We start from the raw sequence: 17,173 nt of genomic DNA on the forward strand, positions 1-17,173 counted from the left end.
GACTGTATGTTCTCTATAATACTCCATAGTCTATCAAGGAATTCCAATTGTGCCCTTGAGGTCTTATTATATGTGTTGTTTATTTCATCTAAATGAATCTTGTTTTATGACATACAATTAAAATGTGATATATTTTATTATCACCATAATTGACATAATGGTCAATGTCTTTTTATTTTAAAAAGTCAATAACAGAAAAGTAAATGTATCTAAGGAATTTTTTCTATGTGTATTTTGCAACAATTTAGTTATAATTTTATGATACCAATTTAATTTTTTCATTCAAAAATATCTATAGTATATTCTTTTAATATAACTTTAGGACTATAATAAGCTTATCAGTTCTAGGTACCCAAAAATTTTATTTTCCCCATCTTTACAATGAGAAAAATACAAAAAATGTTAACAATAAAACCATCCAGAAATTGTCTATTTAATTTGTGTTTGATGCCATTTAGAAAAAAATGTAGTTTGGTTTCCATCTAAGTGATATATCTGTATAAATCTAAAGTAAGCATTCTATGGTGGTTACTAGAGACTGAGGGATGGGGAAATTGGGGAGATGTTGTTTAAGGGCACAAACTTATAGCCAGTAGATAAATAAGTCGTGGAGATCTAATGCACACCATAGTGATTATAGACAACAGTACTGTATTATAAACATCAAAGTTGCTAGGAGACTAGATCTTAATTGTTCCCACCACAAAAAAGAAATAATTATGTGACGTGATAAAGGTATTAGCCAATGCTATGGTGATAATCATATTGTTATGTATAAATATATCAAATCTACACATCATGTACTTTAAATTCACACAATGTTATATGTCAAATATGTCTCAATAAAAAAGTAAGCATTCTATTTGGTATTATTGAGATAGTATGAATCATAGGCAAAATTTTACTATGACTATGTATTACTAACTATAATAGATTTAAATAAATATTTTCATCCAAAGCAGGAGCGTTTTAAGTATTTGTAAGATGTTCATTGGAGCCATGAAATAAGAAGCTCAATATGTAGACATGGAGCTCACGGTAGACATCTCTGTAGAGACAGAAATGTGAGAATCAACATAAAAATGAAAATTACTCTGTGGAGTGCTGAGGTTGATTTGATTAACAAGTACTTACGTAGCATTTGACATGAAGCAGGTGTTCTTCTGAATGATTGTGCAAATATTAATTCACATAATCCTCACAGTGACTCTATAAGGTGAGTGTGAAGATGGGGAAGGAACATCCTATAAGTGAACTGTGGAGAACAAGGATGAGGGAAATAGGTCTAAGAAGAAGATTAAGAAATAGACAGGGAAACAAAAGGAAACCTGGGAGGCTGTAGTGACATAGATGCTAAGGAAGTGAATAGTTCATAAAACTGGCACAAGTTGACAATGTCTAAAGCACAGAGGGTTCAAGTACAAGATTTAAAAAACATGCATGGGGTTTAGTGACAGTGGCATTGTCAGTACCCTTGCACACTGCAAAATAAAATTTGGTACAGTGGTGGGGGGCAGCAACTGGTGACCTGACGAAGGAATTGGAACAAAGGCTGTGAAAACAGCAATTGAGGATATCATTTTACAAATCTATGCTGGAAAGTAAGAGAGGGTGTTTGAGGGAAACTTTTGTGGAGGGCTTAGTTTAATATGATTCTGCCACTAGAGAGGAAGAGACAAAAGCTAAAAATAAAAATAAAATAAATAGAGACTGAGATCCTGGACACAAGTAAAGAGGGTCTAACCCTGCCCTGAAGAAAAGAGTAACTTCCACTGAAATGAGGTTTTCTCTGTGGGGAGAGAAATAGGACACATTTTTCAGAGGTGTGTGTGTGTGTGTGTGTGTGTGTGTGTGTGTGTGTGTGTGTATGCGTGTCTTGTGATGGAGCTGTTGAAGAGTAGGCAGAAAGTTGAAGATTTTCAGACTTCCCTGGTGGCGCAGTGGTTAAGAATCTGCCTGCCAATGCAGGGTACACGGGTTCAAGCCCTGGTCCGGGAAGATCCCACATGCCATGGAGCAACTCAGCCCATGTGCCGCAACTACTGAGCCCATATGCTGCAACTACGGAAGCCCACACGCCTAGAGCCTGTGCTCTGCGACAAGAGAAGCCACCGCAATGAGAAGCCCGTGCCCCGCAATGAAGAGTAGCCCGTGCTTGCCACAACTAGAGAAAGCCCGTGTGCAGCAATGAAGATCCAACGCAGCCATAAATAAATAAATAAATAAAATGAAAATTGAAGATTTTCTTGCTGTGATTCAATTTTCTATGTGAAGAAGAGGCTGAGATTTTCTGTTCAAAATGTCAAGAAATAACGGACTTTTAAAAATGTTAGGGTTTGCCATTTTCTCTAGGTAAAATAAAATGGCGTATCGAAAATCTTAAAGGATTATGGGCTGCTGGAATCCCAAACTATAAATTCATAGTAATTTGTGCTTTCAAAATTCAGTGCCCTTTCCCTCCAGATTCAGAAATTAAACTTTTGAAGGATTCAGAGTTAGGTTTTATCAATTGCACAGAGACAAAGGACAAAAAAGGCAGGACTTTGAGTAGTGTTGGCAAGCGGAAGTATATAAGTGGCTTATTATTTAATCGTCAACTAAAAGTTTTTCCTTAATGTGTACTTTCTTTGTTAAAAAACGTAGATGATACTTTAAGGTACTGATATGACACTTGGGAATTTAAAAATATGAAAATGACTAAATGTACAATCTTTTTAAGAATAGGAAATAATATTACATTTTTAAACAATGTAGGTACGCAACATTGACAATTATTAGATACGGCAGTACATCCATCCACCAGATGTAATATTATACAAAGTTAAATTGGTAATGATAATGACTAGAAGATTAAGAGGGGATTAATCATGGTAATATGAATTTTAAAAACTGTATACAAAAATATATGTATACTTTAAGATCAACTAAGCAAAAATTGCTGTTTATACAGAAAAATATGCTTTAATAAGGGAAATTAGGTCAGTGAGATTATGGATATATTTTTGTCTTTTTTTCTTTTTAACTTTGTAAGGTTGTTTCAGTCATCTCATTTGCTTATGCAACAACAATTCTCTGTCACTTTTCATTGATAGATGAACTGAATATGTTCATACGTCCAGTTCTCAGGGAAGGATAGCCTATGCCCACCTAAGGAATAAATTTATAAATAATAAACTCTTCATTAATCCACATTCATCATGGTGATTCCATTTCCCTTACAGATATTGGTTTAGATATTTCTATTTCATAAATCTCTGACCAATGAGATGAGAAAGGAAGTATGCTATCTTCCAGGGCTGGGGAACTTTTGAAAAGGTCCTTATTCTAAATGGAGCCACATGGGAAGGGCACATCATATTTCCTTCCACTTGTTTTGTCTGTATGTGATGACTATGACTGAAGCAACCATCTTATAATGTTGAGGAGAACTATCCCTAGATAAGGATGACCTGCTGTTAGTGATGGAAATAAAAAGATGGAAAGCACTTAGATTTGTGTTGAATTAACAAATCTTGAGGCATCCTCTGTACTTTGTATAATGTGAACTAGTAAATGGCCTCATATTTAAGCTACTCATGCTATGGATTTTGCCTTCTAGCAGCCAAATGTAACCTGACAGTTATTTTGCTGTTTTTATTTCACAAACTGGCTATTAACCAACTTTTTCAGCGTTTTCGATTGGAGGATGCTTGGGGGATGGGAAAATAATATCATTACTATAAAGCTCAGGTCAGAATCCCCTTTTCTTATCATTAAAATTATTTTGGGACTTCCCTGGTAGCACAGTGGATAAGACTCCACGCTCCCAGTGCAGGGGGCCTGGATTCGATCCCTGGTCAGGGAACTAAATCCCACATGCATGCTGCAACTAAGAGTTCACATGCCACAACTAAGGAGCCTGGGAGCTACAACTAAGGAGCCTGCCTACTGCAACTAAGGAGCCCTCGAGCCGCAACTGAGGAGCCCGGCTGCCTCTACTAAGACCTGGTGCAACCAGATAAATAAATAAATATTAAAAAAATTATTTTGCCCTTAAAATAATGCCTGATGTTTTGCTTTATTAAAAGTCGGATTTTCAGATTATATTCTAAAAATACACCCAGACTAATGATAAAATATGAGAAACAATGAAGCAAAACATTCTGAACCTGGTAAGTAAACTAATATTGGAACACAGTAAAATACAACCAAAACAACAACAAAAACAAGTCTCCCCAAACAGTTGCAGACTATTCACTCTAATCATGTTTACTAAAAGATTGGCCAATCCTTCAGGAAACATCTATTGGATTTGGCTCTTGTTACAGGAAGTCATATTTCTGGAGAACTGCTTAATGTGGAATTCTTTAACGTTAGTAAATATGTCAAATCACAACATTTATCTGTATTTTAGACTGTGACAATTTCACTGATTAAAAAGTTTGTTACTCTCTCTCTCTCTTTTGGATATGAAGTGGTTGTTAGGTATGATTTTATAAAGCAGGGAAGTTTCCTCTAGGAATGAAATGTTAAAAGCTGTTTACCGTGTAGGTCTAATTTCTTGTCATTTGTAATACTATGAGAAAGAAAACTTAAAAAAAAAAAAAAATCCCAGAGAAAAGAAATAGCTATGCTGGGAGAAAAAAGTGAGTATCTTCATGTTACAACCAAATAGCATACAACATATGTAAACTAAGTTTATTTAAAAAATTTTAAAAAGCTGAAGTGAAGGGCAAGGTCATAGAATTATATACTGCTAGAGATATAAAAAACTACAGGGATAAGTATCTAGAATATCCTGCGTTTTTTAATAAGGACACTGAAGCCCTGAAACTAATTTTTTCTCTCCAAAGTCTTACATTTGCATATTGACAGAGCTTCAACTCAAACACAGGAATTGTGACCATCCCTAAAAAGGGCAACTGCAAGCTTAAGAAAGACCCACTATTTTCACAAATATCTTCTTCTTTCTTTTTTCCCCTAAAGTGAATTTCAGATTATTTACATTCTCTAGAAATTAGCAATTCATCAAAACATAAGTAGGGGATTTTTATTCTCTGTTTTGGACTAAAGTTCTATAAGTAAAGTAAGTCAAGAAACTCACCAATTATTTTTTTAAACTTTTGTGTTTATATTTTTTAAGAGGAAAAATAATCTCCCTCTAAATAATAATAGGGAATACTAATTCTTATTACTAGCTAAGAGAGAAGAGTGAGAGAACTGGATGTGGAGAAGGAAAATTGAGAAGCAATAAGAGAGAGCGGGAGAGTAAAGAGATAATTATAAAGTTAAGAATAGTGGAAATGTAGGGACTTCCCTGGTGGCACAGTGGTTAAGAATCTGCCTGCCAATGCAGGGGACACGGGTTCGATCCCTGGTCCGGGAAGATCCCACATGCCACGGAGGAACTCAGCCTGTGTGCCACAACTACTGAGCCTGCACTCTAGAGCCCGTGTGCCACAACTACTGAAGCCCACATGCCCTAGAGCCCATGTGCCACAACTACTGAACCCATGTGCTGCAACTGCTGAAGCCCACGCACTCTAGGGCCCGTATGCCACAACTACTGAGCCCATGTGCTGCAACTACTGAAGCTCACGTGCCTAGAGCCCATGATCCGCAACGAGAAGCCACTACAATGAGAAGCCCGCGCACCACAATGAAGAGTAGCCCCCGCTTGCTGCAACTAGAGAAAGCCCACGTGCAGCAATGAAGACCAATGCAGCCAAAATAAATAAATTAATTAATTAATTAAAAGAAAGAATAGTGGAAATGTAAATATGTAAAAATATTTCTGAAATTTGTAAGAAAGGTCCAAAGAGAGTGTATATATTTTACTGAGAAAAATACAATGAACAAAGTAAAATAAGATAGAAATACATAATAAAAGAAATAATGCCAAAGATTCTTCCTTATATAGTTGCCCATAGCTACCAAAACTCTTAGAAAAAAGGTGGGGAATTATTTTGTCTAGATATTACAGTTAAATTTGTAAGACATTTTGTCAAAAGAAGGTGGCATTCATTTCTTTGAATGAGTTCACCTTTCCTCATCACAGGGACTCGTCTTAATCTAATCCAGTTTAACAGCAAAGATCTTCATAGTATGCTGTTTTCATTTTTTTCCTTTAAGCAGGAAAATAAATAAATAGATAAATAAATAAAACTTGGTATTATATATCTAAACCAAAATGGAGATTTCTGAGGATATAATTCTGGTCAACTACTAATGCCAGTAGCCCCAAATGGAAGGAAATAAAAAAGAAGAGCAAAGGAATACAATGAATTTTGGTGTGAGAAAAGAAAAGAATTGAATATATTAACGATGTCTTTATTATCATTACTGTCCATATTAGAAAGAAAATTACATAGAAAGACCTATGGCTGCTTCTGTCTATTTTTTCTCCTGTTTGTATCTGCTCTTCTAGGTACCCATTATTTAGTAAGATAAGAAAATGGTATTTCAGGACCATTGCTTCCCTGATTATATGTCTATCAATCAATCTATCTATCTCCTGATTACATAATTAATTTATTAATTCTAATTAATCTATTAATTAATATTGAGTATGACATCTTAGGCAGGAGGTATATGTATTTTGGAAAGACAGTTGAGACCTTCCTAACAGGTTTCTAGTTAGAACCTTGATTCATAGCTTATGTAATTCAGGTTATTTTACCTTTTTTAATTTTAAAGATCAATAGATAAAGTCAAGTCTGCTTCCTCATTTCCCCTCAAAGTCTGTTGCCATCTTAGATTTTGTCTCTGCTCAGAGAAATATATTGGAAACTTCTCAACTTCCTGCTTTTGATAGTATCTGTTGTAGTATGAGAAAAGGAGAGGAAATGTTAGTGCATGTATGGGAAGTTCCCACAAAATATTCCTATACTGTCATTTCCTTGAGGGAAAGAGAAGCAAAATTTATACTCAATATACCTGAGGCTAGATATTTATAACATTCTGGTGTCAGATGAATAATCAGGTAACTTTGTTTCTGACTATGACAGTGTTATGATTCCAAATATTAGCTAAAGTTTTTATACTTAAGTACAGTAAACATGTTGAACCAGTAATGATCAATTTTCTCCCTCCTCAGTGAGAGTAATTCTGCGGGTGAAGTAAGTCCGAAAGTAAAAAACCCGGGAATTTCTGATTGTGCTCTAATGAAAAGCAACTGAGCTTAGTTAAGATTGGAACTGCAGCTGTTGGTGACTACACCCATGACATCCTGAGTTCAACTTTCTGAGTCATCATTGTAAAGGAACAGAGGTCCCAGGCAGCTAAGTCATGGTCCTCCAGGAACCATTAACATGTTAATCTTCAGCCACTTCCATTCAGACTGTAAAATGTCAGACCCATGAAACAATGAACTATGGACTCAGAGAATGAAAGGAAACTAGTGCTACTTCCTATTTTACTCATAGCATCCAATAAATAGTTCTTTTTTTCTCTTGGTTCCTCACATTGAATGCTCATTATTTTACATTTTTATAAATATCTGCTAGTTTCTCTAAATTGCCATTGCTTTTTCTCCTATTCATATTCTACCTAACACATAATCAGGAATCAGATAGCATGTTCTTGTTAAATGCCCTACTTAATTCCTCTGATTGTAATTTTTGAGAATGAAGACCAGAGTTTTTATTTGTGTTAAGTTACTTCAAATCCTAATAGGTTAATTTATCAATGATTAAAATTTATCACATTGGGCTTCCCTGGTGGCGCAGTGGTTGGGAATCTGCCTGCCAGTGCAGGGAACACAGGTTTGAGCCCTGGTCTGGGAAGATCCCACACGCCATGGAGCAACTAAGCCCGTGTGCCACAACTACTGAGCCTGCACTCTAGAGCCCGCGAGCCACAACTACTGAGCCTGCGCACCACAACTACTGAAGCCCACACGCCTAGAGCCCGTGCTCCACAACAGGACAAGCCACAGCAATGAAAAGCCCATGCACCGCAAGGAAGAGTAGCCTCCACTCACCTCAACTACAGAAAGCCCGTGTGCAGCAACGAAGACCCAACGTAGCCAAAAATAAATTTAAAAAAAAATGATCACATTGTACACTTTTTGTACGCTGCATAAGTTCTAATATATAAAAAGCACATAGTTAATGCTCAGCTTTAAAGATATTAAAAATTGAATCTGCTTATTCAAGTGTAATGATTGAACTGAAGATCTTAAAATAATTTAATCTCTTCCAAGACTTCTGAAAAAAGATCTTTTCTCCAAGATTTCTTATACATAGGATAACTTATCCATCTCTACCCCACCCTTATCCCTCCTATGTCAAGTTTATCGGCCTTTGAAATCTTTATCTTCCCTTCTTCAGGATATATTATTACTTGACACTCTTTTTTGATCCCAATGCTATATACTATTTTCCTTGGATATTTAATCATGTCTCAGATATATTTTTCATGGTGATATGTAAGCTCCTGAGAGATCTGAGGAAAACTATACATTCCCTTCTAAAGAGCAAATACATGGCTCAGATATTTTTTCACACATGTTTTTGAGGACCATCCATGAATGCCCATTTACTCATATCTTTTCAGAAGAGGCTTCCAGTACCTATTAGGAAGGATAGATGGTCACTTGTATCTCTTTGGCCTCTGAATAAGGAGATGGAAATATGGAATGCAGGTGGTGGTTGGGAGAGCAATGTTGACATAGTAGTGATAGGGCAAACATTGGTACCTAAGGAACCTTCTCCTTTCTTTAGGGATATAACTAATAAATGCAAATGGCTTTAAAGGAGTTTCGTCCAGAGTTTACCACAAATAGAAAAACAAAAAAAACCAACAACCCTCTTTTGCCATGTTAATTGAGGCTAATCTAAATTCTCCCTAGTTAAACACTTTTCTTCCACTGGAACATTCTTCAGCAATTCCTTAAGAGAAAAACATACAAAAAGAGGTTAATCCTGGGAAATCTGAAACTTGAAAAAAATTATTAGCACTGAAAGGAGGGCCTGAGTGTTTCTAAGGTAAATTGCTTATCTCATAATTTTTTTATAAACCTGCATTAGTGCCAGGATGTAGATGCCATAATGATTTCTTTACTGTGTACCTGTTTTCCTTTCCTCATAGACTGAATAACTATGCTAAAGGAGACTAAAACCACAGAACTCAAATAAGATGCATAGAAACTTCAATAATGTACACACTCTTACATAATTATAAAAACAAATTCTAACGCTAAATATAATTTTTGTTTACAATATTTGTCATTTGGGATTATCTGTTTATATCAATTGGTATATATAATTAAGCAGGAAACACCTGAAACTTCTTTCATAAAAAGAGAAAGTTTTAATTTGTGCTGTCAATGAACTTTCCCAGTTTCCAATATGTAGAAGTATCCAGGAATCAGGGGAGGAAAGATAATTATGAGAAACTGTGAAAGGAAACTATCAGTAAAGGCAATCTTTAATTCATTGCAAAACTATGGAGGCTTTAGGTAAATAACACTCAGCACTCAGAGTTTTGGAAATACCTATTGAACAAGTGACAACTTGATTGGTTTTAAGCTTGTAGAATGAATTTGTCATCTAAAATAGAAGAGAGTAAAATATTAGCCGCCCAAACAACTACCATTATCAGAAAATCATAATGAAACAAACTGCTTATCTGAAATGAAATAATTATTTTTTAGAAATAGTGAATTTAAGTTTTTCATTGTACAATCATGTAAATATATTTACTCATCTAACATAGTTGCTGAGATATAGCAGGCAAAAAATGTACTTATCTTATCCAGGCCAATGAATGAATTACAGTTTATATGCCCTTAAAATTTCTCATTCTATTTATGTTTATTTTTAGTTTTTTAGGATATCATTAAAATATAATTTAAAAAAGTAGCCCTTCCACTGCACAGCAAAGGAAACCATAAACAAAACAAAAAGATAACCCACAGAATGGGAGAAAATATTTGCAAACGATATGACTGAGAAGGGATTAATCTCCAAAATATACAAACAGCTCATGCAGCTCAATATCAAAAAAACACAAATAACCCAATCAAAAAATGGGCAGAAAATCTAAATAGACATTTCTCCAAAGAAGACATGCAGATGGCCAAAAAGCACATGAAAAAATGCTCAACATTGCTAATTATTACAGAAATACAAATCAAAGCTACAATGAGGTATCACCTCACACCAGTCAGCATGGCCATCAAAAAAATCTACAAACAATAAATGCTGGAGAGGGTGTGGAGAAAAGGGAACCTACACTGTTGGTGGGAATGTAAATTGGTACAGCCACTATGGAGAACAGTATGGAGGTTCCTTAGAAAAGTAAAAATAGAGCTACTATATGATCCAGCAATCCCACTCCTGGGCATATACTCAGAGAAAACCATAATTCGAAAAGATGCATGCACCCTAATGATCACTGCAGTACTATTTACAATAGCCAAGACATGGAAGCAACCTAAATGTCCATCGACAGATGAATGGATAAAGAAGATGTGGTACACATATATAATGGAATATCGCTCAGCATTAAAAAAAGAATGAAATAATGCCATTTGCAGCAACATGGACAGGCCTAGAGATTAACATACCAAGTGAATTAAGTCAGACAAAGAAAGACAAATATCATATGATATCACTTATATGTGGAATCTAAAAAAGAGATACAAATGAACTTATTTACAAAACAGAAACAGACTTACAGACTTAGAAAACAAATTTATGGTTACCAAAGGGGAAAGGTTGTAGGGAGGGATAAATTAGGAGTTTGGGATTGCATATACACATTACTATATATAAAATAGATAATTAACAAGGACCTACTGTATAGCACAAGGAACTCTACTCAGTCATCTATAATAACCTATATGAGAAAAGAATCTGAAAAAGAATAGATATATGTATATGTGTAACTGATTCACTTTGCTGTACACCTGAAACTAACACAACATTGTAAATAAACTATACGTCAATACAAAATAAAAATTTAAAGAAAAATAGCCCTTCTACTTCCAGCCACAATGGATTAACATTGGATTTATCCTTCCACCTGAAACAACTTAAAAAAATAAAATAGTCGGGCTTCCCTGGTGGTGCAGTGGTTGGGAGTCTGCCTGCCAATGCAGGGGACGTGGGTTCGAGCCCTGGTCTGGGAGGATTCCACATGCCGCGGAGCAACTGGGCCCGTGAGCCACAACTGCTGAGCCTGCGCGTCTGGAGCCTGTGCTCCCAACAAGAGAGGCCACGATAGTGAGAGGCCCGCGCACCGCGATGAAGAGTGGCCCCCGCTCACCGCAACTAGAGGGGGCCCTCGCGCAGAAACGAGGACCCAACACAGCCAAAAATAAACAAATAAATAAGTAAACTAAAAAAAATAAAATAAAATAGTCAAAATGTATTAAATGATGGTTTCCCGCTAACTAAATATTGGTCAGTGAAGAGCAGTGATCCCATAAGGATGGGAAACAAGAGTTCAGCCCTACATTCCGATTTGCTCCAGCACACTGACTGAAGGGAGTTTCCACATTCAAATTCAGGAAAAGGAGGTTCTGGAATTGCCCAGTGGTCTCCCTGAGTTTAGGAGAAAGCACATTGTCTGCAGAGGCCAGGGTATCTAGAGTATGCACGGTTGTGTAACAGAGTAGAGAGCTATACAGAAGGAGAGATCCAGAAATCTTCAGATGGCCCTCAAGTCTTCAGCCTAATACTGATCAGTACATATACAAGAGAAAAGTACCCAAGTTTGGGTAAAGAACCACCTTAAAGGGCTAGAAGGGAATAACACTTAGAACACACGTAAAGCTGTGAATATTTTCTTGTCCCTAAATTGCAAAAACCTCCATTCATGGTGCATTAAGCAGAGTAGTCAGAAAGTTTTTTTCTCAGTACTGGGAAAAAAATTAACCATAGAATAAACATTTCTCTGATTCTGCCTAACAAAGCTTGACAGTTAGATAACAAAATACAAGATTGTTTCCAAGTAATTAAACTGCAACTCAGAACAGAGCTCAATATTATTTACAGGAATACAACATATTCAGCACTTAAGAAGGTAAGATTCATAATATCAGGCATTCAAATAAAAATTATAAGGTCTGCAAAAAACAGTAAAACATAACATAATGAGAAGAAGCCAAATGACACAGAAATGACACAGAAAATAGAATTAACAAACTAAACTAAAATTAAACTAAAAGTTTAACTGCATTCATAAACTAAACTAAAATTTTAAACTAAAATTTAACTAAATTTTAAACTAAAATTTAAACTAAAATTTTAACTGCACTCATATGTTCAAGAATCTAGAGAAAATATTGAGTGTGTTAAATAGAGAAAGAAGATAAAGACTCAAACTGAGTTTCTAGAGATGAAAACAACATTATTTGAGATGAAAAATACACTAGATGGGATTATAAACACATTGGACATAAAAGAAAAGATAAGTAAATTTGAAGATATAATGATAGAAACTACGTAAATTGAAACAGAAAAAAACTAAAAATATTAATTTTTTCATTTACTATTTTTGATTGTGGTAAAATAGATATATATACCATGAAATTTGCAATTTTAACTATTTTTAAGTGTACAACTCAGTGGCATTAATTACATTTATATTTTTGTGCAATCATCACCACTACCTACTTCCAAAATGTTTCATTACCCCAAACAGAAACTTTGTATCCATTAAGCAATAACTCACCATTCATCCCTTCCTCCAAACTCTGGTAACCTCTATTCTACTTTCTTTTTCTATGAATTTGCCTATTGTAGATATCCCATGTAAGTGAAATTATACACTATTTGTTTTTTTGTGTGTGTCTGGCTTATTTCACTTAGCATAATGTTCTCAAAATCATTCATGTAGCATGAATCAGAAGTTCATTCATTTTATAGTCACGTATATTTGAAATTGGTTGCACATAGAAGAGTGAGTAGGCGTTTGATATTTTGATATAATCATTTTGATTCATTTCCTGGGATACTTTGAAGTTTATTCCTAAAAGAACTTTAAAAATATTACCAATATTTTGCAACAAACACTACTATTCTGGAGACTCACCCAATTTATGAGATTTACTCCATTTCTAAGCCTTGCGAAGTAAGGAATGAGGTGATGTTTAGATTACAGGATTATTACAGAATTCAAGGATGGGATAGATGTTGGTAAGAAACATGAATAGGAGAGACAGAATGAGGTTGGCAGCAGCGTGTTGGTGGCACTGAGGGTGTGGTACAGTTGAAGGGGGTCAATGGCACTCTATGCTTGGTAATAAAAACAGTAGGGGCTTCCCTGGTGGCGCAGCGGTTGAGAATCTGCCTGCCAATGCAGGGGACATGGGTTCATGCCCCGGTCTGGGAAGATCCCACATGCCGCGGAGCAACTAGGCCCGTGAGCCACAACTACTGAGCCTGCGCGTCTGGAGCCTGTGCTCCGCAACAAGAGAGGCCGCGATAGTGAGAGCCCCGCGCACCGCGATGAAGAGTGGCCCCCACTTGCCGCAACTGGAGAAAGCCCTCACACAGAAACGAAGATTCAACACAGCCATAAATAAATAAACAAATTAAAAACAAAAAACAAAAAAAACCCACCACAGTATATCAGTGATGTATTGATAGATACTTTTACATTCCTGATGTTGAAATAGCCTAATCAACAACATGTAATATTTATTCAGTCTAGAGAAAATGCTACCATCACATTTTGATTGAGGAATTCCTTGCAGTAATTCTGTGTCTCCCCAGGTACCTGTGGTCTATCAGATGGAGCAAGTGAGACAGAAATATTGCAGCACTGGGACTCCTAGTATGGATCATGGACCTCTTGTTTTTAAAATAATTTTAAAATATGGTTGTTCCAACTAAGAAAGAGCATAGAATCACAAAGGAAGGCCTGGAGAGAGACGAACATAGCAGATTTGACATGCATCCAGTGCTTTTTGTTATTGCTTTTGAAAAGAAGAAAAGTGGAAATGACTAGGGTGCCCTCATCCTATTGGTAGCTGAATCCTAGGCTCTGGTTCTACACAGCACCTGCCACTTGAAATGAAGACAGGGAGAGAAGGGTAATGGGAAGACTGGGCTCCTGGAGATGATACATCACACCAAGAAAGCAGTCACTGAGGATCTCAGAGACCCAAGAGAGGTGGTCTAGCATAGAGAGAACTCTCTGGAATAACTTGCATCCTTTCTTCATTTTGGTGAGATTTAATATCCAGAAACAAGGACTTCAATAATCACTCCATGTCTTGAATTCAGATTTCTCCAAATGCAGATGGTAACAATCAAATAATTATATCATTGGCATTTTCTATAAAAAAAATATAATGCATTTAAAAGTATTTTTGTTTTGGGAATTCCCTGGTAGTAAGACTCTGTGCTCCCAACGCAGGGGGCCCGGGTTCGATCCCTGGTCAGAGAACTAGATCCTACATGCTGCAACTAAAGATCCTGCATGGCACAATGAAGATCCTGCATGCCACAACTAAGACCTGGTGCAGCCAAATAAATAAATAGTTTTTTTTAAAAAGTATTTTTTGTTTTAAAAAAGACAACTCTGCAAATTAAATTTCCTGAGTTACATGTTTTAGATGGTAAACAAGAAAAGGGTGGCTGAAGACAGCCTTTATTGAGAATAAATGAGTTGGACTGTAATACAATTTTTAGATCGTGTCTACATAGCAAAAATAAATTGATATAATTAGCTAATTTTAATCAATATTATTATTCTACTTATTTAATTTATACCAATAAACAAGATTTTTTTGAAAACCCTGTTCTGAGTACTTCCCTTTCCTTTTCATATTGTCTCTCCTGTCCCACACCCCCCCCCTTTTTTTTGGCAAGGATGTTTATTTTACTTTTTTTTTCTTCTATTAAGTAGAGATGTTTGATTCAGTTGAAATCTGTATTAAAAGTTTGTGACAGTGAATGTAGTAAACCAACAATTCCTAAAGAATCTATAGCATATCTACTATTTGGTTAGATTGCTAGGTGTTCTGGGAATAAACAAAACCTTTTCAGTTTGGCTTTTTTCCTCTAGTAGTCATCTGTCCAATTATGGGTTTTTTTTTTTTATAACTTTATTTATCTATTCTTGGCTCCGTCGGGTTTTTGTTGCTGCGCGTGGGCCCTCTCCAGTTGCAGTGAGCGTGGGGCTATTCTTCGTTGCGGTACGCAGGCTTCTCATTGCGGTGGGTTCTCTTGTTGTGGAGTACCAGCTCTAGGCGTGTGGGCTCAGTAGTTGTGGCACTCAGACTCAGTAGTTGTGGCTCGCAGGCTCTAGAGCTCAGGCTCAGTAGTTGTGGTACACAGACTTAGTTGCACCACGGCATGTGGGATTTTCCCAGACCAGGGCTGGAACCCATGTCCTCTGCATTGGCAGGCGGATTCTTAACCACTGCACCACCTGGGAAGTCCCCCAATTATGTTTTGAATTTGAATGATGTAGATAACTAAGACCAGGAAATTAATTCTTAGGAGGGAATAAGTTAGTGTTATGAAAACTATAGTTTAATACAAAAACAATTTTCTATTTCATAGATTATTTTTAAATTTAGCAATACTGTTTATAGTAGAAGATTCTAGGCAAAATAGTTGTACAATCAATAAGCAAATGAAGCCTAGAGTTACGGACAACCAATCAGACCAGCAAGCACTACGTGATAGCATAATCCATTTGAACAGGACCACATTTCCCAAAGAGGTTTTCATCTAGTCATTGGAGATAAAACAAATGCTTAAAGATATCAGACTGTACCTTTAAAAACAAAAAACAAAACTTGTACAAGTCAGCATACCTAATAGAGAACGGAACCAAATAGTAGTATATATGCCATTAAAGCTCTCTAATAAGATTGTACAGTTACCTGAAGAAGACAAATTTGGCTTCCCAATATAACCATTCAAATTGTTAAAAGTAAATATTTTAAAGTTTTACATCTGTAGTGTTAATTATCTGTATTTACATTAATAGTTTTCCAACTCTGTTGATCCCTAAGGATATTTTACACCATTTTATTAACCCATAGGCCCCAAATTAAAATTTCATACTCCAATACATTTTCAGAGATTATTCACCCTTCAGTTTAAGTATTAGATAAAATATAGATTATATGTCTTGAAATAATCATGCACTAGAATGATGAGTATAAAAGAATCCTAAAAATGTTTTATGAAAGGTTAAAAAACTTTGCAGTATCTCAAAATTGACACAATTTTTCACCTCTGACGTAAATATTACGCTTTTACACACAATAAAATATGACTCTCTGGGCTGTATGTTTCCTGCTTGGGTTCTGCCCTTTGTATTTAATGTTATCACAATTATACAAAGTCATTTTGTGACTAATTTCCAGAGCACTGAGTCACAGTGTGGCTGTTACTTATCTTTTCTTTTTTTTTCTGCACAGCACTGCTCTTGGCCCTCATTTTTCCATTAATACTCATACAAACGAGTGCTTCCATAATTAATTTTTTTTGTTTCATTATAGTTCTGTGGTTGTGTACTTCTATACTATGTGCTTTCTTTCCTACCAGAAGCTAAATTTAATATCGTTTTATAAGCAACAAGAATATGACAGTACATCATATAGGTATGTAATCTATTGCTTTAATTTACGTAATTGTACTATATATAGTGCAATCCTATCTATTCTTATTTTAGTATATTTAGAATATGAGCTTTTGTTTTTGGAGACGTGTAAAGTATTTTCTTAAGAGAGATTAGTTAATGCTGGCAAGAAATATTTAGACTACAAGGATTCTAATGTTTATACCTTATTTTAAATATCATCAATTAATGGCAATGAAAGAAGTTTCTTTAAACATAAGGCTGCCAGACAGTCTCTTTATTATATTTCTTTATATGTTACTAAATAATGTTTAAAGGTTAAAAAAAAAATCTTCAGAAAATTCCAATTAAAGACACAATTAGTAAAGAACTGCCACTACAAGATTAAAATTATAAACAAGGCTACATCTCACCGACTTTTTATGTTCATGGTCTTAAAAGCATAATCCTATATTGCATATATATTTGCTTAAAACTAAATGGAAAATGCTGAGTATTTAGTTTAGCATTGCAATGAGTTTGTTTACAGAGAAGGGTCGATTTTCATTGTAGGGTTACAGACAATGGTCCTCCCCTACAAGTCTTTGCCTCTCAGCACCCTTGTTCCCCCACCCCCACCCCCCGCCAAGGAAAAGAAATAAAA

The 17,173-nt window shown here is 35.6% G+C and overlaps 1 protein-coding gene across 2 annotated transcripts in view; it reads right to left on the reverse strand.

The window, feature by feature from the left end:
- TFPI (tissue factor pathway inhibitor) overlaps positions 1-17,173 on the reverse strand; it is a 70,018-nt gene that overhangs the window by 52,517 nt on the left and 328 nt on the right. The gene's annotated exons all lie outside the window — the stretch shown is intronic.

The sequence above is a fragment of the Balaenoptera musculus genome, chromosome 7 (assembly GCF_009873245.2).
Source record: "Balaenoptera musculus isolate JJ_BM4_2016_0621 chromosome 7, mBalMus1.pri.v3, whole genome shotgun sequence".
NCBI classification, from domain to species: Eukaryota; Metazoa; Chordata; class Mammalia; order Artiodactyla; family Balaenopteridae; genus Balaenoptera; species Balaenoptera musculus.